The 27173-nt window shown below is 40.1% G+C and overlaps 1 pseudogene across 1 annotated transcript in view; it reads right to left on the bottom strand.

The window, feature by feature from the left end:
• Positions 1 to 26199, bottom strand: part of LOC110501584 (GPN-loop GTPase 2-like) — a 29519-nt pseudogene extending 3320 nt beyond the window's left edge. Inside the window, exons 1-5 of the transcript XR_016486724.1 lie at positions 26062 to 26199; positions 12506 to 12633; positions 3598 to 3750; positions 3250 to 3417; positions 2824 to 2955 (exon numbers count right to left, since the gene is read on the bottom strand). The product of XR_016486724.1 is annotated as a GPN-loop GTPase 2-like (transcript). The remainder of the gene's footprint in view (positions 1 to 2823; positions 2956 to 3249; positions 3418 to 3597; positions 3751 to 12505; positions 12634 to 26061) is intronic.
• Positions 26200 to 27173: the final 974 nt, after the last annotated feature.

Raw genomic sequence — 27173 nt, 5'->3', positions numbered from 1 at the left:
CCAGACCAAAGGATAGATTTACACCAGTCTAATGTCCATTGCTCGTGTTTCTTGGCCCAAGCAAGGCTCTTCTTATTGATGTCCTTTATTAGTGGTTTCTTTGCAGCAATTCAAACATGAAGGCCTGATTCACGCATTCTCCCCTGAACAGTTGATATTGAGATGTGTCTGTTACTTGAACACTATGAAGCATTTATTTGGGCTGCAATCTGAGGCTGGTAACTCTAATGAACTTATCCTCAGCAGCAGAGGTAACTCTGGGTCTTCGTTTCCTGTGGCAGTCCTCATGAGAGCCAGTTTCATCATATCGCTTTTTTTCCTTTTACCTTTATTTAACTAGGCAAGTCAGTTAAGAACAAATTCTTATTTTCAATGACGGCCTAGGAACAGTGGTGTTTTTTGGTTTTCACGACTGCACTTAAAGAAACTTTCAAAGTTTCTTAATTTTTCAAGATTTACTGACCTTTATGTCTTAAAGTAATGGTGGACTGTCATTTCTCTTTGCTTATTTGAGCAGTTCTTGCCATACTATGGACTTGGCCTTTTACCAAATAGGGCTATCTTCTGTATACCACCCCTACCTTGTCACAACACAACTGATTGGCTCAAATGCATTAAGGGGGGAAGAAATTCCACACATTTACTTTTAACAAGGTACAACTGTTAATTGAAGTGCATTACAGGTGACTACCTCATGAAGCTGGTTGGACCGCAGAGTTAAGGAAAAGCAGCCAAAGTGCTTCAAAACTGTTGGAAAAGAATTCCAGGTGAAGCTGGCTGAGGGAATGCCAAGAGTGTGCAAAGCTGTCATCAAGGCAAAGGGTGGCTACTTTGAAGAATCTCAAATATATTTTGATTTGTTTAACACTTTTTTAGTTACTACATGATTCCATGTGTGTTATTTCATTGTTTGTCATCACTAACATTCTACAATGCAGAAAATAGTAAAAATAAAGGAAAACCCTTGAATGAGTAGGTGTCCAAACTTTTGACTGGTACCGTATGTATGTATATACACTGCTCAAAAAAATAAAGGGAACACTTAAACAACACAATGTAACTCCAAGTCAATCACACTTCTGTGAAATCAAACTGTCCACTTAGGAAGCAACACTGATTGACAATAAATTTCACATGCTGTTGTGCAAATGGAATAGACAACAGGTGGAAATTACAGGCAATTAGCAAGACACCCCCAATAAAGGAGTGGTTCTGCAGGTGGTGACCACAGTGTGTGACAGTGGTCTCAGATCCTATGCTTCCTGGCTGATGTTTTGGTCACTTTTGAATGCTGGCGGTGCATTCACTCTAGTGGTAGCATGAGACGGAGTCTACAACCCACACAAGTGGCTCAGGTAGTGCAGCTCATCCAGGATGGCACATCAATGCGAGCTGTGGCAAGAAGGTTTGCTGTGTCTGACAGCGTAGTGTCCAGAGCATGGAGGCGCTACCAGGAGACAGGCCAGTACATCAGGAGACGTGGAGGAGGCCGTAGGAGGACAACAACCCAGCAGCAGGACCGCTACCTCCGCCTTTGTGCAAGGAGGAGCAGGAGGAGCACTGCCAGAGCCCTGCAAAATGACCTCCAGCAGACCACAAATGTGCATGTGTCTGCTCAAACGGTCAGAAACAGACTCCATGAGGGTGGTAATGAGGGCCCGACGTCCACAGGTGGGGGTTGTGCTTACAGCCCAACACCGTGCAGGACGTTTGGCATTTGCCAGAGAACACCAAGATTGGCAAATTTGCCACTGGCGCCCTTGTGCTCTTCACAGATGAAAGCAGGTTCACACTGAGCACATGTGACAGACGTGACAGAGTCTGGAGACGCCGTGGAGAACGTTCTGCTGCCTGCAACATCCAGCATGACCGGTTTGGCGGTGGGTCAGTCATGGTGTGGGGTGGCATTTCTTTGGGGGGCCGCACAGCCCTCCATGTGCTCGCCAGAGGTAGCCTGACTGCCATTAGGTACCGAGATGAGATTCTCAGACCCCTTTGTGAGATCATATGCTGGTGCGGTTGGCCCTGAGTTCCTCCTAATGCAAGACAATGCTAGACCTCATGTGGCTGGAGTATGTCAGCAGTTCCTGCAAGAGGAAGGCATTGATGCTATGGACTGGCCCGCCCGTTCCCCAGACCTGAATCCAATTGAGCACATCTGGGACATCATGTCTTGCTCCATCCACCAACGCCACGTTGCACCACAGACTGTCCAGGAGTTGGCAGATGCTTTCCAGGTCTGGAAGGAGATCCCTCAGGAGACCATCTGCCACCTCATCAGGAGCATGCCCAGGCGTTGTAGGGAGGTCATACAGGAACGTGGAGGCCACACACACTACGGAGCCTCATTTTGACTTGTTTTAAGGACATTACATAAAAGTTGGATCAGCCTGTAGTGTGGTTTTCCACTTTAATTTTGAGTGTGACTCCAAATCCAGACCTCCATGGGTTGATAAATTTGATTTCCATTGATAATTTGTGTGATTTTGTTGTCAGCACATTCAACTATGTAAAGAAAAAAGTATTTAATAAGAATATTTCATTCATTCAGATCTAGGATGTGTTATTTTAGTGTTCCCTTTATTTTTTTGAGCAGTATATATATATATATATATATATATATATATATATATATATATATATATATATATATATATATATATAAAATGTAAATAACACGCAGGAATATTTTGTTTTGGACTGAGCTGGGCCTTTAAAACCTTTTACATTTCAAATTGCTTTGTTTCATAGGTTGAGCATGTGAAATAGACTGGTTTAATAACAAACACATAAATCAAAATAGCAGCTGTGAGTAAAGGATACAAGGTGAACTGAAAGTCTGCTGCCACAGTGGCTGACATCATTGCATGCCAGATTCCCCTCCTCCAGGTCTCCGAAGCAGCAGCCGTTGGCTTTGTCCACTGTCCACAGGACCTGCGTCATACTCTCCCTGTCCTGGAGATAGAGCAAAGTGCAGGATGTCAATGGGTTAAGTGGCAAAAAATGTAAACGCAAGCTTCATCCTCCAGTTTGAGACTACAGTGTTTTCCCTTACCTTCTAAAATGGACCAGTATTTATTATGAGTTTAGACAAAGTGTTGTCAAGGTTGTGTTCACTAGTAGGCACGAAGTGGAATAAAAATATCTGAAACGGAGGTACTGAACTTTATGTCCCATAATAAATATGACCCAGAACCAGCAGATGCCCAAGAACCAGTGAACTTCTAAAAGGTAGCAGCAAAGTCTCACCTGCACATTGAGAGGCACAAAAGAGACAAGGCCGTAGTCTTGTATGACAAATGACCCCTGCGAATTTCTCATTTAGTTTGAAGAACTTCCTAAAGAAAGGGTCCGCAGCCAAGTGATCCAGCAGATATGTCAGGTCCATAACATCTGTGTAGAAGTCCAGGTTGAAAGCTATCCCAGAGACAAAGGGCAAAAAATAACTAAATCCCCCAGCTAAAGACAAACTGTCAAATCAAACACTTCGGAGTGAAACTGTGGGAATATAGCCATACAAAGCCCATATTCATCATCACTCAGGACGTCTCATCAAATCAAATGTTATTGGTCACATATGCTAACCATGTGTCTCACCCAGTTTGCTGTACTGCTCGATGAGGTCCATCTTGGAGAGGATGTTGACGTGGGGTAGCTCCACGTGTAGCATGGTGGACAGGTGCACAAGACCGAGATGAACGTAGCTGGGTCAACGCAGTAATGAGAGTCCACAAGGTGTACTGCAGTCAGCTGAGTGTTTAAAGAGGGAGTGTTAGTGAGAGAGTGCAGGGATTCAATTATCTGGCTCAGGTTATCCCGGTGGAACGAGTTTGCACCTGGTGAAATGTGATGACATTCATTTTTGAAACTGGCTGCCCCCTCGGAAGTGCCCTGTTCAAAGCCTAGGCTAGATTATAAAGCATGTGGAGTAATGAGTTGGCTTCTACTTTTATTAAAAGCAAAAGTGATTGATTTTAATAAAAACGCTTTATCTGCCTTCCCAATGAAAACTAGTTTGAAAATTCAAACATATTTTATGGAAAGGGATGCGTTTCTGAACAATGAACCATGCTGTTCGATTTGAGAAGGGCGCTCCTCCCTCACCAATTTTGCCCGTTAATGTCACAGGCCATTGACTGGTGCAATGCTGCTCAAGTTATTAGAACTCGCTCAGTGATATGAGCACAACCTCTAGGCCCTATGACTGAACACTAATAAAGCACAAGCCCATAAAACACCAATACAAATAGCTAGGCCTACTTGTCAACGCCCCAAATTCTCCATCAATACAGCAAACAATACATTTCTTAAATTAGGCTAAATTGTTAGCGGAGTTGAGTTTGGATAACTTTCGCTAGCAACAACAACATCCGCCTCGATTAAAGAGAACGGAGATGAGCGTTCATCAGCTATTATGGGCCAAGCGCAGGGTTTCCCAAACTCGGTCCTCGGGACCCCAAGGAGTGCACGTTTTGGGTTTTGCCATAACACTACACAACTGATTCTAAAAATCAGCAGGCTTTGAAAAAAATATCAACGAATCATCAGGATTTGTATCGGCTGTGTAGTGTTCAAAAACCAAAACGTGCACTCCTTGGGATCCCGACGTGGACTGAGCGGGTATAATATGTGGAATGTTCCAACAACTTCGTAAATAACAAGGTGGCCAACAAACAACGCAAAGTTGTATAGCGGCAGCGTAGAATACCAGGTAGGGAGCGGTAAACTTTGTTGAGTTTTTCCACACACCACGTTTTTTCCAAAAGATGTCGGTCCTCACTGGTAGCCTATGGACAAACAATAATAATAAGTTACGTGGTGAGTTGACGCCTATTCGGCAGCTAGTTAGCTAGGTGGATTGATCATGCTACTTTTGTATGCGTTTGTTGGCATCCTTGTTATATACGAAGTGTTTTAACAGATTCCTGATGGAACGTTCCACAAATTATACCTACCATGGGAAATATAGATACGTGTAAACATATTTTACGGACTAACATCTTTAAATTAATATGCACATTTTTATACATTTGCTAGTTAACACCAGTGGTGGAAAAAAGTACACAATTGTCAAACTTTAATAAAAGTAAAGACACCTTAATAGAAAATGAAGTAACAACGTTACTACTTGAGTAAGTCTTTAAGTATTTGATTTAAATATACTTCAAAAGTGAATTGCTAAAATACTTTATCAAAAGTAATTAAGTTCCGTTTAGTAAACAAACCAGATAGCATTGTTTTTTTTTTCTTTAGGAATGTAGTGAAGTAAAACGTGTCAAATCTAAAGTACCGATACCAGCCAAAACTATAAGTAGTACTTTAAAGTAATGTTACTCTATAACACTGTGCATTGAATGCTATTCTAACCAATGTCATGCGTAGTGATGATGCGCTAGCTAGCTATTCATATTGCAGCAAGCTTGCTAATTAGCAGCGTAGTAAAAGTATCAAGATAATAAGCTAAAATAACAAGCAAAGTGCTACTCAAAAGACATAAGAACAAATGTGTTGTAAATGTTACTGCACGAGTGAAATGTACTAACCAGCACTAACTTCGCCACCTGCCGCCGTTAAATTTGGTTATTGGAAAACTTAGACAACACTGCTGTGAAACAAGTAAGAGTAACTACTTTCGGGTCACGGTTTCCGGAATCCTTCAGAATAAAAGTCCCACCCTGTATACTAAGTAAAGGAATAGTTAGGGCCAAAATGAGCACAATTATCGATATCTTTGACTTCTTATCATACAAAGAACTACTTATTTCTATAAGATTATGTAAGAAAAAAATGTTCAAGCCTAAATGGTCAACGTTTTGTGTGTGTATGTGTATCATTAATTGCAACTTTAAAAAAGTGTATTGTAATGACAATTGTTCCTTGTAATGAATGAACAAATGTCCAGAGAGAGGATTGAGTTTACGAATTGACGGTTTATTTATTTATTTATTTTTAATTTTACCCCCCTTTCTCCACAATTTCGTGGTATCCAATTGTTAGTAATTACTATCTTGTCTCATCGCTACTACGGGCTCGGGAGAGACGAAGATCGTAAAAGCCATGCGTCCTCCAAAACAAAACCAAACCAAGCCGCAGTGCTTCTTAACACAGTGCGCCTCCAAACCGGAAGCCAGCCGCACCAATGTGTCGGAGGAAACACAGTGCTACCTTGGTTGGCGCGCACTGCGCCCGGCCCGCCACAGGAGTCGCTGGTGCGCGACGAGACAAGGATATCCCTATAGACAAGGATATCCGGCCAAACCCTCCCTAACCCGGACGACGCTAGGCCAATTGTGCGTCGCCCCACGGACCTCCCGGGTCGTGGCCGGCTGTGACAGAGCCTGGGCGCGAACCCACTGCGCCACCTGGGTGGCCCGAATTGACGGTTTATTAACCCAACTTTACACAGGCTACTGTTTGGCCGTAGCCCACGCCAAATAAATGAAAGATACCCTACAAACCAACTGTGACCTTCTCTTGTGAAACCCAGACGTAAGAGAGAACAATGGCTAAACCTGGTCTTAACTTCCAATGCTCCACCCCCCTGCCCAACCCCCCTCCACGCCACTCCGCCAACGAACAGGATGCCCGGCATCAGAACATTCCAGGCATTCACTTGATTGGCAGATAGCAAGTTGATTGGCATGTCAGACCCCGCGAACACTGGGTACTGGTAAGTACAACACAACCAACTAATAGCCTAACACACAGCTGTCTGTACAGGGTCGCTACAATATGTATGTTGTCGCATTAACTCTCAACTTACAATGGCTAGTCCAACATCATAATATTTTTTTCTTGTGCTTTATGCTATTTGCCTCATGAGAACATCACTACTCTGGATGGTTCTGACCTAGAATATGTGGACAACTACAAATACTTAGGTGTCTGGCTAGACTGTAAACTCTCCTTCCAGACTTATATTAAACATCTCCAACCCAAAATCAAACCTAGAATCTATTTCGCAACAAAGCCTCCTTCACTCACGCTGCCAAACTTATCCTAGTAAAACTGACTATCCTACCGATCCTCGACTTTGGCGATGTCATCTACAAAATAGCTTACAATAATCTACTCAGCAAACTGGATGCAGTCTGGATGCAGTCTATCACAGTGCCATCCGTTTTGTTACCAATGCCCCTTGCAAAAATCGCTGAAGCTGGAGACTTATATTTCCCTCACTAACTTTAAACATCAGCTATCTGAGAAACTAACCGATCGCTGCAGCTGTACATAGTCCATCTGTAAATTGTCCACCCAATATACCTACATCATCCCCATATTGTTTTTATTTACTTTTCTGCTCTTTCGCAGACCAGTATCTCTACTTGCACATCATCATCTGCTCATCTATCACTCCAGTGTTAATCTGCTAAATTGTCATTACTTCACTACTATGGCCTATTTATTGCCTTACCTCCTCACGCCATTTGCACACACTGTATATAGACTTTCTTTTTAAAAATGTTGTTATTGGGGTGGCAGCATGCCCTAGAGCATTGGACTAGTAACTGAAAGATTGCAAGATCAAATCCCTGAGCTGACAAGGTACAAATCTGTTGTTCTGCCCCTGAACAAGGCAGTTAACCCACTAGGTCGTCACTTAAAAATAAGAATTTGTTCTTAACTTACTTGCCTGATAAAATGTGTAACTCTGTGTTGTTGTTTATATCGTACTGCTTTGCTTTATCTTGGCCAGGTCGCAGTTGTAAATGACAACCTGTTCTCAACTAGCTTACCTGGTTAAATAAAGGTTAAATAAATGCATTTACCCAACCGTGGGTCAGACTGTTTGTTCCCACACTCGAGACCCTGACTCTCTATTCTAACCACCTCTCGCTGGCTTTGTCTTCATGTTACCTGATGAAATTGCTGTACAGTATGATCTTGTTGCCATCTAATACACATTCAAATGTCATAAATCAACACTGCAGAGCTCTCCCTGTCCTCTGCAGTGCCCTGATTGTATTAGTGCCGATGATATCTGGAAATGTGCATCTACACCCTGGCCCATCTACTGTTGCTAGCCCCAATTATAACCTGTTCTCTGATATCTGCCTCACTGATTTCTGCACGCTAACACTAGAAGCTTAAAATGTATCAATTGAAAGTGTGTGTTCACAGCTCCAGTCCAGATGTGTTGGTCATTACTGAGACGTGGTTTAAGAAAGTGTTTTGAACACTGATGTTAACCTTTTCTGGTTATAATGTTTTTCGGCAAGACGGTGGCAATCTTTACCCATGAACACCTTCAGTGCTCGGTTGTATCAACCATCTCTGTCCCCAAACAGTTTGATTTGCTGGTTTTAAGCATTAAACTTTCAAATAGCTCTTTGTTGACTTACGAACATAGACAACCGAAAGCAATTTACCTACACATTATACTCTGTCCAGCATACATAGCAAGCACACATGTACAAGATGTACACCAAATGATCCAAATCTACAATAGCCTATACCTTTGAATTAGTCAAACATTTATTTTCTGACACTTCATTTGTTGTGGTAGCATATAGAAGAACACAGAACACAAACATACAGAATTTCCATCAACGCAGTGATAAACATTCACCTGGTGAAATGCCCAGTCCACCTAAGTGCCTACCATCGCCACTATCTAGAGGAGATAGAAAGTGGTTTAGTGGTGGGATTAAATATGTTTACAACAATCAGGTGACATCTCACAATAATTAAAATAATGTATAATGGCTACTGTTTCTTTTGTTAGCCAAGAATTGCGTAACCTCTATTAGCAAACAGATGCTCTGACAAAGGTCTCAGGAGCAGTGTTCAATTGGTGGTGTTTTGAGGTAGTGATAATACCTGTGAATGTGAAATTCTCACATTGGGTAGCCATAGCAATTGACATATAAAAACAGAGTATTTGTTTTCCAAAGCCTTCCTTTTGGAGGAAGTATTAATCGATTTTGTCTCAAGGGTATGAGAGAGTGTATGTTGTATGAGTTGACAAAAAACAAAGTACTTAGAAAGTTGGAGCTGAATAATGAATGAAAGCTCTGTACTTTCATATGAATTTAAGATAACTTATTCATTTTGAACGACTTGAACGAAATAAGTCACCTTATGAATTGTTTTTACATAAGTTATTAAAAGCATTTATTTTATTTATTACTAATGAGTTCAAGGAAGTCATGAGTTTGAGGACAATAAAATTTTATGGAATGCCTTTTATGTAATGAATCATGCATAAAATGAATTAAGTCATCTTATCAATTGTATTGGAGGGTTTATTGAAAGAATCTTTATGCACATATTCTGGATTTGAAATGATGATCATCTGTTAAATGTTATATGGTGCATGATTCTCTAAAGTTTCATTTTGTCTTTCAGGAACTGAAAGCCTGGGACATTATGTGACTCGCCAAGGGCATTTGCTGAAATCAGAAAGAGAACCAAGTGGAAGTTGTTGATCTTTTTGTAAATATAAATATATTGTTTAAATTCATGAGTATTATTTTTAATAAATTAGCCAAAAATTCTAAACTTGTTTTTCAATTTGTCATTATGGGTATTGTGTTTAGATTGAGGAAGAAAATTATTTGAATCCATTTTAGAATAAAGCTGAAAGTAACAAAGTGGAAAAGTCAAGGGGTCTGAATACTTTCCAAATGCACTGTAATTTGTAATTGATGAAATGTCAGTACTTCAGTGTTATGGAATTAGTTGCTTATTAGGCTATATATCGATGTGTGCCTGATACTGCCCTTCATCTCTGATTCTCTGCTGGGCACACAATATCAAGTGCCGTGGGAAGATGTTTGGGGATAGGGGTGCTGCACATTTTTTGGCCCGTGCTATAGACGGCTATGTCGGTCCGCTAATACAGGACTAGTAAAAGCCCAGTGCACTACTTTTGTGAGAGAAAAAAAGCATATATACAGCACCAGTCAAAAGTTTGGACACACCTACTCTTTCAAGGGTTTTTATTTTTTTTACTATTTTCTACATTGTAGAATAATAGTGAAGACATCAACTCTATGAAATAACACATGGATTCATGTAGTAACCAAAAAAGTGTTAAACAAATCAAAATATATTTTATATTTCAGATTCTTCAAAGTAGCCACCCTTTGCCTTGATGACAGGTGTGCACACTCTCGACATTCTCTCAACCAGCTTCATGAGGAATGCTTTTCCAACAATCTTGATGGAGTTCCCACATATGAGCACTTGTTGAGTGCTTTTTCTTCACTCTGCGGTCCAACTCATTCCAAACCATCTCAATTGGGTTGAGGTCGGGTGATTGTGGAGGCCAGGTCATCTGATGCAGCAATCCATCACTCTCCTTGGTCAAATAGTCCTTACACAGCCTGGAGGTGTGTTTTGGGTCATTGTCCTGTTGAAAAACAAATGATAGTCCCACTAAGCGCAAAGCAGATGGGATGGCGTATCGCTGCAGAATTCTGTGGTAGCCACAATGATTAACTGTGCCTTGAATTCTAAATTAATCACTGACAGTGTCATCAGCAAAGCACTACCACCTCCCCCATGCTTTACGGTGGGAACCACACATGCAGGGATCATCGATTCACCTACTCTGCATCTCACAAAGACACGGCGGTTGGAACCAAAAATCTCAAATTTGGACTCATCAGACCAAAGGACAGATTTCCACTGGTCTAATGTCCATTGCTCGTGTTTCTTGGCCCAAGCGAGTCTCTTCTAATTGGTGTCCTTTATTAGTGGTTTCTTTGCAGCAATTCTAACATGAAGTCCTGATTCACGCAGTCTCCCTTGAACTGTTGATGTTGAGATGTGTCTGTTACTTGAACACTATGAAGCATATATTTGGGCTGCAATTTATGAGGCTGGTAACTTTAACGAACTTATCCTCTGCAGCAGAGGTAACTCTGGATCTTCCATTCCTGTGGCGGTCCTCATGAGAGCCAGTTTCATCATAGAGCTTGATGGTTTTTGCGACTGCGCTTGAAGAAACTTCCAAAGTTCTTAAAATTCTCCATATTGACCGACCTTCATGTCTGAAAGTAATGATGGACTGTCATTTATCTTTGCTTATTTGAGCTGTTCTTGCCATAATATGGACTTGGTCTTTTACCAAATAGGGCTTTCTGTATACCTTCTCAACAACTGATTGGCTCAAATGCATTAAGGAAAAAAACACACCTGTTCATTTAAATGCATTCCAGGTGACTACCTCATGAAGCTGGTTGAGAGAATGCCAAGAGTGTGCAAAGCTGTGAAATCTAAAAAATGTTGATTTTTTTAAAACACTTTTGGGCACTACATGATTCCATATGTGTTATTTCATAGATTTGATGTCTTCACTATTATTCTACAATGTAGAAAATTGTACAAAAATAAAAACCCTGGAATGAGTAGGTGTGTCCAAACTTTTGACTGGTACTGTTAGTCCAATATGAAAAACGTATTGCATTGAAGGTGACAGGCCACTTTTTAAGTGCCGCAAGAAGAGCAGTGACACTCCTTGTACACTATGAATTTGGAAACTAGAAGTGCTCCTGATTAGAATTGACCACCATTTTACTGTGACACAATGTTCAGGAAATTGTGTACAGTATGCAGTATGCATACAGTGCAGTATGTCCAATATGAAAAATTTACTGAACATCATGCAAATGTAATAAGTTCATTAACAATGGGATTTAAGTGTTTTCTAAAGTTGATTATAATATTATTAATAGCATTGTCTTATTTGTGTTACTGTTACCATGATATCTAGTAATTTACTTTTAATACTGTTAATGTCATTGCTATTACATGTGCTACACTTATTCCTTCTTTCATATTGTTAAACAAAATTCTAAGTCTGCCAACATTTCCTCATAAAATGTTACAAATTTCGACCATTGGTATAAAACATTTTACCATCATTGCGGGACTTTATTGAAGGAAAATCGCTGAGGTCACGGCCTTATTCTTGCAGGCGGAATGCAGGTCTAGCCAACTACTACTGGCTAAAATAATTACTTCTGGTTCAATCATACTATGGTCAAATTTATAAATGTGTAATTAATTTAGGAGACAAGATAAAATAATTTAAACAAATTCCTTGTATGATAAATGCTTTAATATAAACAAAGCAAGAATTCTAATGGGAAAAAAGGTATCAATAGCAATAAGAAAAATTGTATCAACATGTAAATAGTTGTTGTCATCTTTTTGGTCCAATGCTGCTACCTGGCTGCCAGCCTCTGTACTTCATACTCGTTTTGTGATGGCGTCTCAATAAGGGATCTCCTTGGTCTATGTCTTTGGGTTTATCATACACCGTGGATATGCACAAGTCTGGGTTGGCCTTTTCACAAAGTAGGAGCTCAGCTTCTCTCCATGGTACATGCACAAAACAGTATATTGTAATCAGGGTTTTTATTTGCCTGGTTGTCAACAAGAATAACTTGTAATATCCCTTAACTTTTCGTTACTTTCCTACATATCCAAGTTACAAAGGCCATAGATTTAATTGTTATTGTAATTATTGTGATAGGATAGTAAATGCTGCACTCACCCAAAGCCCCTCTTGCATTTGGGATGCTGTCCTTCATTCTCCAGGGCTTCTGGAATCCCTGCCCGACTATTACCCAGGCCCTTTCCCTCCTTCCAGCCCTGCTTCTCCATCACCTGGCGACCAACGCCCTAGACAACGACAACAACATACAAAGATCAGTACTAGTCCTGGTATCAGACTGTGGAAAAAGGCATTCCTGCTTTTATAAGGAATTCAGACCACGCCAGTTACATTCTGCCCACTAAATGAGAACAGAGTAATAGGTAAATGGGTAGACATTTCAGCAGTACCTGATGCACCTTAAGGTCTCAAAATGGGCCATGGAACATAATGGTTCAACAATGAGCAGATTTGTATTTTTTTACATTTAAAACGCATCTCCTGCAATTCTACACAGTTAACCATGACTTATGTCTCGATGAGAATATAGAGGGGTATTTTCAAAACACAGTATAAGTGGATAGCCCCCTCCCCCCTGAATATTGGACATATTCCCCCTTGGCAACTTCGCCATGCTTCAGACACAGTAAGTGCTGAGTAAAAATGTTTTCAGGCCGAAAATGCAAACATAAGCTTTTCTCGGCAGTGACTTTTCTACCAAAACCAAAGTGTGGATTGCAGTCTCTCCTTAGAGCAGTCTAATCTTGGTTTGCCCAGAAAGTCAGTTTGTCAAATTTCTGCTCTGCTAGAGCTGCCCTTTTTACTGTAAGTGCTGTTATTTAGAAGTCAAAACATCTAGGAGCAACAACGTCTCAATCGCGAAGTGGTAGGCCACACAAGCTCACAGAACGGGACCGGCAAGTGCTGAAGTGCGTACAAATCATCTGTCAGTTGCAACACTCACTACTGAGATCCAAACTGCCTCTGGAAGCAACGTCAGCACAAGAACTGTTCGTCGGAAGATTCATGAAATGGGTTTCCATGGCAGAGCAGCCGCACACAAGCCTAAGATCACCATGCGCAATGCCAAGCGTCGGCTGGAGTGGTGTAAAGCTTGCCAACATTGGACTCTGGAGCAGTGAAAACTCGTTCTCTGGAGTGATGAATCACAATTCACCATCTGCCCCAATGCATAGTGCCAACTGTAAAGTTTGGTGGAAGAGGAATAATAGTCTGGGGCTGTTTTTCATGGTTCAGGCCACTTACTTCCAGTGAAAGGAAATATTAACGCTACAGCATACTATGACATTCTAGACAATTTTGTGCTTCCAACTTTGTGGCAACAGTTTGGGGAAGGCCCTTTCCTGTTTCATCATTACAATGCACAAAGCAAAGTCCAAACAGAAATGGTTTGTCGAGATTGGTGTGGAAGAACTTGACTGGCCTGCACAGAGCCCTGACCTCAACTTCATCGAACACCTTTGGGATGAATTGGAATGCCGACTGTGAGCCAGGTCTAATCGCCCAACTTCAGTGCCCGGCCCCACTATTGCTCATGGCTGAATGGAAGCAAGTCCCCACAGCAATGTTCCAACATCTAGGGGTGTCCACATACTTTAGGTTATGTAGTGTAGTTCCTTTAACATCCTGTGTTGCGTGTTTTACCATTGATATGGATCAGGTGCTGCTGGAATGTCTTCCAATGGCATTTCCATTTTTTTTGTGAGAAATTACTGGTCAGTAAATTGCCCACACTTTAGATAAGGCCACTCAAAAAGACTTAACTAATGGTTAGTAAACCTACATTAAACACCTTATCAATTAAGTAATCATTAATAAAATCTGCAAAATTGTAATTATTCGCCTACCTCCTCATGCCTTTTGCACACATTGTATATAGACTCCCCCTTTGTTTTCTACTGTGTTATTGACTTGTTAATTGTTTACTCCATGTGTAACTCTGTGTTGTCTGCTCATACTGCTATGCTTTATCTTGGCCAGGTCGCAGTTGCAAATGAGAACTTGTTCTCAACTAGCCTACCTGGTTAAATAAAGGTGAAATAAAAAAATTAAAATAAAAAATAAAAAAAATTAACTATTTACTAATCCATTATAAATGCTTTATTAAGTGGATTGGCGCAAGGACTTCCCTACCTTAGAACTTCTCAAAGTTGCCGATTGGCTGATCTTGTCCACGGGAGTCCATGTCACCCCATCTGTGTGGAGAGAGTGGCCCCACGAGAGGTATTCTCTATGTACACCATTACTACCTTTTTGCACTTTGTGCTGTTGTCTGTGCCTGTACCATGTTTGTGCCGCTGCCGTGTTGTGTTGCAACCATGCTATGTTGTCATGTGTTGCTACCATGGGTTGTCGTTTTAATTCTCTTTTTATGTAGTGTTGAGTCTCGTCTTGATGATTTTGAATCCCAACCCCGTCCCTGCAGGAGGCCTTTTACCTCTTGGTAGGCCATCATTGTACATAAGAATTTGTTCTTACATTGGACTTGCATAGTTAAATAAAGGTTAAAAATGTTCCATCAAACCCCGATTTCAAATCAGTCAACCACGTTTCCATCCAGTTTTGCCAGGAAAGTCTCAACAGCTGTGGTGGAAACAGGAAGTTTCGCTACAATTTCATAAAATGCCAAAAGATAATTTGTTCGTTCGACTTGGTGGGATCGTTTTGTGTTGGTAAAATTAATTATGTGAGAAATGGCGGTGGAAACGCCTTAATGCGCAAATATTGATCTTGAATTAAACTTGGAGTCACGCGAGGACATGGTGTGTGGTTCTCCCAATACGGTTCAAAACCATGAAGTTTAAATTAGGATACAGATTAAATCAATTCTGATGAACTTCACATGCTGGTGAAAGTGCATGGTATGAGCTTGATGCGCCGCTCCAATAAATGTTGAGGGTCTTATTCCAGTGATGATCGATGCTTGACTGTCATTTTAACAAATCAAAACATTCGCGCTCTAATCTCATCATGTAGACTAGCCTACCCATACTGTATCTGCAAACTGTTGGCTTGTGCCAAGACCCGAGTGCTATTTAACACAACATTTTTGTGACAAAACTATGCGATGGAAAGATATTGAACATTACATTTTTTATTCGGTACATGAAAACTTAACGCACTAATTTGTATCTGCAGTTTGGTGGAAACATGGTAAAATCGCCTCTTAATACATTGTGACCCAATTTTATATACACCATCCCAGCAGCGCAAAAACTCATGAAGATGGTACATTTTCTTAGAAATATTACTTTGGCCTGTGCTTTTTCCGAGCACACTATTCACATAGCCTTTGCCTTTAGCCTATAGTGTAGTCTTTGAATCATTTGATTGAGACTACACTAGGCGCACTTGATATTGTGCACCTAGCAGAGAATCAGGGGGGGGGGGGGGGGGGGGGGGCAGCATCGGGCACACATCAAGATATAACTAATTCTCAAACACTGAGAAATATGACATTTAATCGATTACCTGACCCTCCCCTGGACTAAAAATAAACAAATACTAAACCTTCCCCCTGACTGAAATTGAAAAAGCATTACCCTCCCCCATCTCCTCCGAGTAACAAGGTAAGACCATTAGTCCCCAAACTAGTAGAATGTAAAAATGGCGAAGGGCCATGTTGCACATTTTTGAAGATCAGCACACAGAGGGGCAGTGTTGCTACTGTGATCCTGAGTTCATGGAGTGTCTTGTAAGGGTGAAGGAGATTGTGGTGGAAGGTCAGGATCTCCATCTCCTATGTGGAGGCAATTTAAAAGAGTTGCGAGAACAAGTGATGCTGTATTAGAAGATAAGGTAGTGGAGGCCCCATAGCCCATTGAGAATGTCTGTTGACAGTTAAGAGAACCGGATGGATTTTTTGTGTGGATTTTGTGGCGTTCATTGCCACAGTTCTAAACTATACGGCACAAGTGACAAATAAATAAATAAACTGGTGAGAAAAGTTTCTGGGCCTGCAAGAGTCTTCAGCGGAAGATCTACAAAGTCTACTGGCATCGGAAGATATCCCGCCCTCCAGTAGGGATCGGAGTTTGCTTTTTGATTTTAACAGAAGAAAAATGTTTTTATTTGTTTAGTCTATTTTGGTAGTTTGTATGAAGATACAATTTTACCCACAATGCTCCAGTTTTTGGGGGCTCTTATGTTTTCATCCTGCGCAGTAGGTGATGACAATACAATACTTTTTTGGGTTGTCGTCTGCCAATAACCCCCAAAGAAGATGCACGTACCACTGCTGCCACTTGGTGCCACTGTTGTCCTTTTGTAAAGAGGTGCTCTCAACCTTCAGAACTTGATGGGTATGGGGGCTTCACGGCAGACAAATTTTACTTGTAGCATGATTGCATAAGTATTTGTTCCCTGTTGGTAATGACATTGCATTTTCCACATAAATGTTAAGTTGATCGATTAAGTGGGACATCTCTATGATAAGTTAGATGGCTTCGTGATCGGCAGCACCTCATGGGAGCTAAGTCCTCAATGCTCAGTTTCACAATCCCCACCATTTTACGCGATTCTGTGTTTATTGTTTCAGTTTTGGGCCAAAGCCCTATTGTGCAAGCATTAGTCCGCTTAGCCTACTCCCCAAGTGCACTTGGAGAGTCATTCACTCATGACCAATCCCTGTTTTCAGTTGGAACACACACCTTACAAACAAATGCACATGTATACATATGCAGACCCACGCATTCATTCATACAGACACACACACACGCACACACACACCTCTCAATCTTTCGCCATCTTCCCCCCCTTATACACCCCTAGTCCTCCACTCTAATTTCCTCTTTGCTGTCTGAGTTATGTAAATGGAGAGTGAAATCTTTGTAAACATGAATCCTCAAAGTACTATGAGACAAACATTGACAGCTGCTCACCCCTGACTGTTTATGTGGTTAGGCTGAAATGTGTAACTAAATCGCGAACCAAACCTCTCTGGTGACGCACCCCCTGAAGACAAGTGTTTTGTATAAAGTCTCTCCTCTTCGCTGGCTCTTGAAGCTTTATCTTCAGCTTCATCACCCTGGCAGCCAATTCCATAAGCGACATATAACTCTGCAACACATACAGTAATCAAACGGCCACCCGAACTATTACATAGTCACTTTACTTTACCTACATGTACAAATTACCTCGATTAATCTGTACCCCTTCGCATTGACTCGGTACTGTTACTTTATTCTGTTACTTTTTATTGCATTTTTTAAAACTTTTGTTTATTTTGTAAATATTTTCTTAACTCTTGAACATTGTTGGTTAAGGGCTTGTAAGTAAGCATTTCACGGTATTTGGCGCATGTGACAAACAACATTTGATTTGAGTATTTATGATACTGTACATCTAACAGTCGATGTATGACTGTACATACCCACTTGCATGTTTTCATTAAATTAACTCAATCTACCCTTGACTCACAACTGTTCAAAAATCTTGAGTGTAAATAATCGATTATTCATGTTTTGTCATCATCCCCACCTGCCTCAGCTCTCAATGGGGCTGAAGACGGATGGAGTCACTGTATTCCTGTAATACAATGATCTGTTCTGTTTTGAGGAGAGGCCACGGCACGTGTGTTGGCCCTCATCAGGGTAGAGTCCTCAGGGGTTGGCCAATTCCTGTGGCCATTCCTGAAACGCCCTGGATGAGAGTTACAGTATATGCTCTGACTCTTGTTTCTGCTGTAACGGTATGTCACTAAGATCCACTGTGGAGCTCAGGCAGTGATTGCTGTGGAGCTCAGGCAGTGATTGCTGTTTACAACTGGAGAGAGGCATGTTGCTGTGGGAGGTTGGCTCTGCTGGAAAGGAAACAGGATGATGAGTGAATGAAAACATCTTAAGGAAATAGTGAGGATAGGGGATGGCTGGATGTATGTGGTATGTTGTAGAGAGTGAGAGGGATGTGTAGATGAGTGCATTGAGTTGTAGAGAGGGGGGATGAGTGTGAGGTAGTGCTGCCACAATTACTGTATAATTGTGTAACCGATAATTATGGATGAAGACCGTCATGAAACTAAAATAAAAGTGAGGTGAGGGGGGAATGAGTGTGTCTTGTGGTAAAGAGGAAGGAGAGAGGTGGATGAATTAATGTGTTGTGTTGGAGCGTGAGGAGAGAGAGAGGGAATTGTCTGTGGGAGACTCGGCCCGTAGCATTCACGAAGGGAGATAAGGTTAAAATAAATGCTATCACAGGAGAGGTAGAGAAAACAGCCCACAGACACTCTGAAAGCACACACACACACACACAGTAAGAACAAACGGATAGGAGAAGGTCATTATTTTAAACTGAGGTTGTATGCAAGTATATGAGTGAGAATAATAACCCGTATTCTAGCTATGTGAGAGTTTTATGTGTGGATTGTGTATGTGTCTTCTAGTATAGCCATCAAACTGTATAGTCATCAAGCCCAATGAACAAAGGCAACAAAAACAAAATTAAGCTCCATTGAAGGGGAGAGATGAGAGCTGGAGATAGGAGCAGAGAGCTTCCACTGCTATCAAAGACTGTCAGTAGCATCTTATTAGAAGATAAGGTAGTGGAGGCCCCATAGCCCATTGAGAATGTCTGTTGACAGTTAAGAGAACCGGATGGATTTTTTGTGTGGATTTTGTGGCGTTCATTGCCACAGTTCTAAACTATACGGCACAAGTGACAAATAAATAAATAAACTGGTGAGAAAAGTTTCTGGGCCTGCAAGAGTCTTCAGCGGAAGATCTACAAAGTCTACTGGCATCGGAAGATATCCCGCCCTCCAGTAGGGATCGGAGTTTGCTTTTTGATTTTAACAGAAGAAAAATGTTTTTATTTGTTTAGTCTATTTTGGTAGTTTGTATGAAGATACAATTTTACCCACAATGCTCCAGTTTTTGGGGGCTCTTATGTTTTCATCCTGCACAGTAGGTGATGACAATACAATACTTTTTTGGGTTGTCATCTGCCAATAACCCCCAAAGAAGATGCACGTACCACTGCTGCCACTTGGTGCCACTGTTGTCCTTTTGTAAAGAGGTGCTCTCAACCTTCAGAACTTGATGGGTATGGGGGCTTCAAGGCAGACAAATTTTACTTGTAGCATGATTGCATAAGTATTTGTTCCCTGTTGGTAATGACATTGCATTTTCCACATAAATGTTAAGTTGATCGATTAAGTGGGACATCTCTATGATAAGTTAGATGGCTTCGTGATCGGCAGCACCTCATGGGAGCTAAGTCCTCAATGCTCAGTTTCACAATCCCCACCATTTTACGCGATTCTGTGTTTATTGTTTCAGTTTTGGGCCAAAGCCCTATTGTGCAAGCATTAGTCCGCTTAGCCTACTCCCCAAGTGCACTTGGAGAGTCATTCACTCATGACCAATCCCTGTTTTCAGTTGGAACACACACCTTCATGCAGGTGCACTGGGCCAAAGTGTATCAGTTATACTATCACTGTCCTACAATACATTACAGACCTCTTTCCGCTGGCCTCTCATCATTGCTCTCTCTCCTTACTATACTTTTTTACCAGCCCAGTACACATTAGGGCTTACAATTACACTTACTACATGTACATACCACAGCACTATGCAAATAGACAATGCAATAGATGTATAACTTCAGACCTCATATGTAGTGAAATGCTATACATCATGGAACTATGGTTCCCCCATGGCCTTTTCTTGTGTCTAGATTTGGCATTACTTCACTTTCACCCACATGGACATGGAAGATACTGCATGTTTAGTTTCTGTCTCCTTCTCACTCTCTCTTTCTTGTTTTACAGAGGGATTTTGAGTGTTGTTTAAGTGTGTTCCACATGATGATAGAGACTCTACATCTCACTTCTGGATCTTTTAAAATATGTTGAGAAACACTGTAGGAGAGAGGAGTGGAAAAATGGGATGTTGCTGTGAGACAGTTTGTGTTGTACATGCTCTAGCAGTCATTCTCTGTAAACCTGGCTGCCTGACAGGTCCTAAGTAGATATGAGCTGCCAGTTACCACAGCTCAGTAATGGCCTCTGTCTCTGAGGCAGAATATTGGCAGTTGTTGTCGTCATCATCATCATCATCATCATCATCATTACCGTCATATTGTCACAATAAGCCAAAGTACGTCAAGCTCTGAGAGTCACTTTGCACAGGCATAAAAGTTGGAACATTGCATGTTGTCATGGACACTACTACTACCCCTGTTGCATATCAAAATGTGAATCATGGTGTAAAATTAAGTAACTCTTGTGGTTACTGTTTAATCAATTCAGTAATTCAACAGTATTTTGTTTGACCATTTTGACTAGTCACAATGGCTAGGTGACCCATTTTACAGCAGGTCCAGCCTTGCAACTTCTCCCTGCAACTGGAGGCTACAGTATGAGCACATAAATAAGCCTGCAAGCATATACACAAAGAGATATATGTGACCCGTTTCAGGAAACTAGGTATATGCCACAAGTCACGATTTGTCACATTCTTATCCCAGAGCTGTTTGCTTTGCTTAGTTAGAGCCTAATGTTAGATAACATTGAAACTGGTTGGTTAGGTCCCAGCAGATTCATGCAGGATAGTAACAACATGATTTGGCACTATGTTCATTGTTGTTTAACTAGCTAGTTAGCTGGATGCTTTGGTTTTTGCTCTAGAACTACACAACTGATTCAAACAACCAACTCATCATCAAGTTTTGATTACTTTAATCAGCTGTGTAGTGCTACGGTGAAAAACCAAAATGTGCACCCAACAGGGGGCCCCAGGACCGAATTTGGGCATGGATTTTGACATATGGAAACTCAGCCTATCCAGCCTTGACACATAGTGCCCATAAAAACGTTGTATTTAGAAACATAATAATTAAAAAACAGATATGCGATTCGGTTTAATTTGATAAAAAGAACAAGAAGAGCCTCACCTCCTCTTAATGAAGGCAGTTTTTTTGTCCTGCCCAATGCATTCGCCAAATCGACTATTGATAAAAGGGTTATGCACGTGAGACCACTTTTAAATAAATCTTAATCACCAAAGTTTTATTAAAAGTAGCAAAATAGTGAGCGGACATCCACTTTTTATCTACAGTCTGTAGGCTGTTACATTATTTTAGCCAACTCCTGTTGTTATTTTGGATATGCGTTAAATAAAACTCCATGTAGGCTATATGCCCATCATGGAATGAGAGGTGAGTAAATACGGTGACATTTGATTTTTTCCTGTAACAATTGCTTGTTTTCCATTGTATATGATAAAAAAACATCCCTTAGTAGGTTACCCTTACCCCCTTACCCTACTATAATGAAAGCTGGTTCAACAGCAATGACTCTAGTGTCTTTCCTATCCTGACTATGCATTGGCCAAGTAGCCTATCCATAAAATGTTTCTAAATGGTCTACTTGTGAGGCTTTTGCCGACATGCTTTTGCATTATTCAAAATTCACATAGGCCTATCTGCAGTGCATACTCCATTTGGCTTGTAATCCATCCCCGTTTCCAAAGAGCGCCTCTTGTCCGTTTACCTAAGACACACTCCTCCAAACGTATTTCAGTTATTCCGTCCTATAATGCAGTATCAATAGTAGGCCTAGGCTAAATCTTGCTTTTTGAGAACGTGCCTCACGCATACAATACAATTTACTGGAGTCTAATATTTTTTATATTTGAGAAGTGAGATGTGTAAAAGCCTATACTCGTTGAAGCCAATTACAACTATGTTGACTGTCAACACTCCAAACATATTGAGATGTTTTTGTTTGTTACTGTAGCCTACTATTCTATTTAATAAACTGTAGTATCAAACCACAATCGACTAGGAGGAGAATGTTACGTGCCCCCATTCGAATTGGAGTTAATGGCAACGCAAAGACCCTCAACAACCTTCAGAACTTGAAACAAACGCATGCGGTATTAAGCAATGGAACACCTTGATTGGCCAGTGTGGACAAGCTCTCATCACACCTACAACTTGTTTATTCATCAAAACAGGAGCCCTTTCATGCCATTGTGACCTATTGCGTTCATAATAACGGCTGTGAAAATAGCCAAAATATTTCTGACACACCCCTGGCCCTTTAGCGCTACCGCCAGCAATTAGATTTACCATTGCGTTAGGGTTGTTAAAAGTAAAGCCTGATATGTGTGACTGTCCAAGACAGAGGTTGACATGTGTGTATGTGTATGCGCGCGTCTGCATGTGCATGTGTGTAATTCTCACATCAACACCTGCACAGGAAATAGTCTGGAAGCCAAGCCCGGAAATATCAGAAATGGGAGAAAGGGTTTGGCGCAGTAAATATAGTCTGGTTGGCCATGACTGTATTGCAAACAGACAGATGGATGCGTCCATGCACACACATTCGCACACACGCACACACACTCACACACACAGTCATGCCAAAAAGGAACATTGTGCTCTTTATAGTGTTTGTGCAATTAAATAAAAAAGGTCATGCTCTTTGATGCTGTTCAATTATTTTAACAGTGCCCCCAAGCGGAGAGGGTCAGCAGCACATAAACTGCTCAAATCATCCTCAACTCTCACCTGTTTCACAGATGTTTCCCCCTTTCTTTCATTCTTTCTTTCTTGCAATTCAATTTCAATTTAATCTCACTCTGTCTCTCTCTCTCTCTCCCTCACACACAAGTACAAAAGTACACACACACACGTAAATGGACAGCTGTTTTCTGTAACACTCCAAGTCTCAGGTGAGGTAACCTTTTTATTTATTTTTATTTTAAGGGGTGGATCAGCTTTAATATTGCGGATAGATTGTAGCTTCCATCAATGTAATTGTCTGCAACATTTCCAATCCCCCATATTTTTGGGGATTAAATGTATTTATATATATATACACATACATACTGTACACACATATATAAACATGCATACAAATACACATACATATATATTTATAGATATATATATATATACATTTCTTTTAAAAATATATTTTTCTTTATTATTTCCCACAAACCCTACAACCCCTTCCCTAATTGGAGTAAAACTAATAAACAAGAACACTTAGGCTTCTACTTCCAGCTTAAACATACTATATACATTTTATGGACACAATCTATTTTACAATAATTATATATTGTTTGTTTTTATTCCTGGCCTCCCTCTATTTCTGATGTCCATCCAGTCCATCCATCCAGTTTCTATTTGCCATATATTCTTTAACTGTGCTGTGATGCTTCAAAAAAGTTTGGAACCTTTCTATTCTCAAAGTTTCTACAGATTGTAAATTAAGGATATATTTTTGATCAATTGACTATGATTTTTCAAATCACACAGTATTGCTATCTGCAGCGTTAGCTCCAGGAAAATGTTGCAATTCTTCAGTCATTCCTGGACCTGTAACCAAAAATGAGCTACATATGAACAGTACCAAAATAAATGATCTAATGACTCTGCCTCCTCGCAGAAAAATCTGCAGAGCTGGGAAGGTTGTATCCCCCATATATATAACATTCTATTGGTTGGAAGAATTTTGTATAATAATTTTCTTTTTTAAATTCTAAGTTTTGAATCCGGCGTAGTTTTGCGTGTCAATTCATAAACCTTGTGTCATGGAATCGGTACATCAAAAAATCTCTTCCCAACTATTTTGCAATCTATATGGCACAGCTGTACTTTTTTGGTCCTTAAATGAAACTGGTATATATTTTTATTCCCCACAATTTTCTTTAACCAATTTTGGTATTTTATGAAGGGCCGACAGACAAGCTCTTTACTTTATTCCCCTTCCAACTTGCCTCTTCCATTTTTGTGGTAATACTGCAAATAGTTGGTTGTAATTTTGGGTAGAGCAGACATTGCAACCAACTTTCTATGGCTTGTTTAAAAAATAACAATATTTTGGAGATTATTTCGTTTTCAAATAACCGAAAGTGAGCAGTTGTTATCTGAATGAAGGGAAAAAGGCCATTATTTAACATGAGGTGAGACATTCTTACTAATTTGCTAGAGAACCAGTTTGGATTTAAGTATAACCTTTGTATGCCTGACACCTTTAGGGAAAGGTCTAATGATTGAATTTTTTATAATTTCTGCCCTCCAAATTCATATTCATTATAGAAATAGGCCCTTTTCATTTTGGCTGGCTTGCCATTCCAAATAAAATTGAATATTTTTTGCTTATATAATTCAAAATACAGGTCGCTAGGTGTTGGCAAAACAATAAGCAAATAGGTCAACTGGGATATGACTACAGAGTGAATCAGGGTGATTTTTCCACAAATAGACAGGTATTTTCCTTTCCACGGTAGCAAGATCTTATCTATATTTGCTAACTTTCTATAAAACAAAATTGGGAGTGAGATATTTTTTTTATTTTTTTTATTTCAGGATATGTATACCAAGTATGCCCACATCCTCGTCAGACCATTTTATTGGTAAACTACACAGTAATGTAACATTTTATTAAATACATTTTTTTGTGATCCAATACGTAATATCAGAATTTGGTTTTAATCCAGAGAGTTTAGAAAAAGTATCTAGAGCCTCTATGAGGCTGTGGAGGGATTCTAATTGTGGATTTAAAATATGAAAATATCAGTGTACAATGACACCTTTGTTTTTAAGCCCTGGATTTCTAATCTGATCTGATTTTAACAGATAACATTTCGATGGCAATAATAAATAGATATGCACATAGTGGACAACCTTGTTTTACTCCTCTTGACAGTTTAACTTTCTGAGATGTAACCATTTTTTACAATTTTACACCTAGGGTTACTATATGTGACCCGATTCAGGAAACTAGGCATATGTTGTAAGTCACGACTTCACAGGAGAGCCGTTTGAACGTAAAAAAGTTTTTAAAAATGGGCAGAATTGCCTTCTCGAACATGTGAACTTTCATATGCCTTAATATCAAACATGTATGCCATCTGTAAATACAAATAAAATTGCTAAATTACGGGCCTAGTTGGTTTAGCCACAGAAAAAGGTAGCAACCTTCCTGCTAGCCATGATTGGCTGAGATAATAAGTGGGCTGGATATGCCGAGAGATTAGTTTGGATTGGTCTGCCATATAGCACTCGTCTGTCTGTTGGAGCTGGTCAGTATGTCTCGGTAATCGTGGCGAACGCGGCTTTAAAAAAAATGTATTGCATATAGTATCCATTTCAATAGAATGTCACTGCAACTGTTGATAGACTTACTAGCTGGTAAATTCGCTCTGGTTATCTACTCCAATTTCAGACCACGGGTAAGATAGTCTAGCTAGCTACATTTTCAGATATTACCCGTTTCTAATTTTGACAAAGTATTTTAATTTCAAGATGAAGTGTACTGTTAGCTAGCTAACGTTAGCTGGCTGGCTTGCTAAATAACATTACGTCATGTGTTGTGATTTATTGTTTACCTAGCTAGCTATCTTGCTACATTTCTTAACCTCTCTGGGATATGTGGGACGCTAGCACCTGGACAAAAGTCAGGGAAAATGCAGAGCGCCAAATTCAAATAAATTAATATAAAAATCAAACTTTTATTAAATCACACATGGAATATAACAAATTAAAGCTACACTTGTTGTGAATCCAGCCAACATGTCAGATTTCAAAAAGCTTTTCGGCGAAAGCAAACGAAGCTACTATCTGAGGATAGCACCTCCGTAAACAAAGAGAGAAACCATATTTCAACCCTGCAGAGCACAGAGTGGCAAATATAATTCATGCCTTACCTTTGACGAGCTTCTTTTGTTGGCACTCCAATATGTCCCATAAACATCACAAATGGTCCTTTTGTTCGATTAATTCCATCAATATATATCCAAAATGTCCATTTATTTGGCGAGTTTGATCCAGAAAAATACCGGTTCCAACTTGCTCAACGTGACTACAACATATTTCAAAAGTTACCTGTAAACTTTGCCAAAACATTTCAAACTACTTTTGTAATACAACTTTAGGTATTTTTTAACGTAAATAATCGATAAAATTGAAGACGGGGTGATCTGTGTTCAATACAGGAAGAAAACAAACTGAAGCTTGCTTTCTGGTCATGCGCCTCTATCTAACAGTACACTTCAAGTGACCCTCGTTCAAGATGGCCATACTTCTTCATTACACAAAGGAATAACCTCAACCAATTTCTAAAGACTGTTGACATCCTGTGGAAGCGACAGGAACTGCAAGAAGTTCCCTTAGAAATCTGGATTCCCAATGAAAACCCATTGAAAAGAGAGTGACCCCCCCCCAAAAAAAATCTGAATGGTTTGTCCTCTGGGTTTCGCCTGCTAAATAAGTTAATGTTATACTCACAGACATGATTCAAACAGTTTTAGAAACTTCAGAGTCTTTTCTATCCAAATTACTACTAATCATATGCATATCTTATCTTCTGGGGATGAGTAGCAGGCAGTAGCAGGCAGTTGAATTTGGGCATGCATTTCATCCGGACGTCACCAAGAAGTTAGTGTGCCAGAGCGCAGAATAACTGAGTAATGTTTGAACGCTCAGCACCTGTTGAATATGTCCGGTGTCAGACCCCTTGACTTTTTCTATATTTTGTTAGGTTACAGCGTTATTCTATAATAGATTAAATAAAACAATATCCTCAGCAATCTACACACAATACCCCATAATGACTAAGTAAAAGGATTTTAAAAAATGGTTGCAAATGAATAAAAAACATAAATACGTTATTTACATAAGTATTCAGACCCTTTTCAATGACTTGAAATGAAGCTCAGGTGCATCCTGTTTCCATTGATTATCCTTGAGCTGTTTCTACAACTTGATTGGCGTATACCTGTGACAAATTCAATTGATTGGACATGATTTAGAAAGGGAC

The sequence above is a fragment of the Oncorhynchus mykiss genome, chromosome 2, assembly GCF_057628025.1.
Source record: "Oncorhynchus mykiss isolate SJ-2025 chromosome 2, ASM5762802v1, whole genome shotgun sequence".
Classification (NCBI taxonomy): Eukaryota; Metazoa; Chordata; class Actinopteri; order Salmoniformes; family Salmonidae; genus Oncorhynchus; species Oncorhynchus mykiss.
Note: the sequence above shows the minus strand (reverse complement) of the source record. Positions and strands in the feature narration are given on the sequence as shown.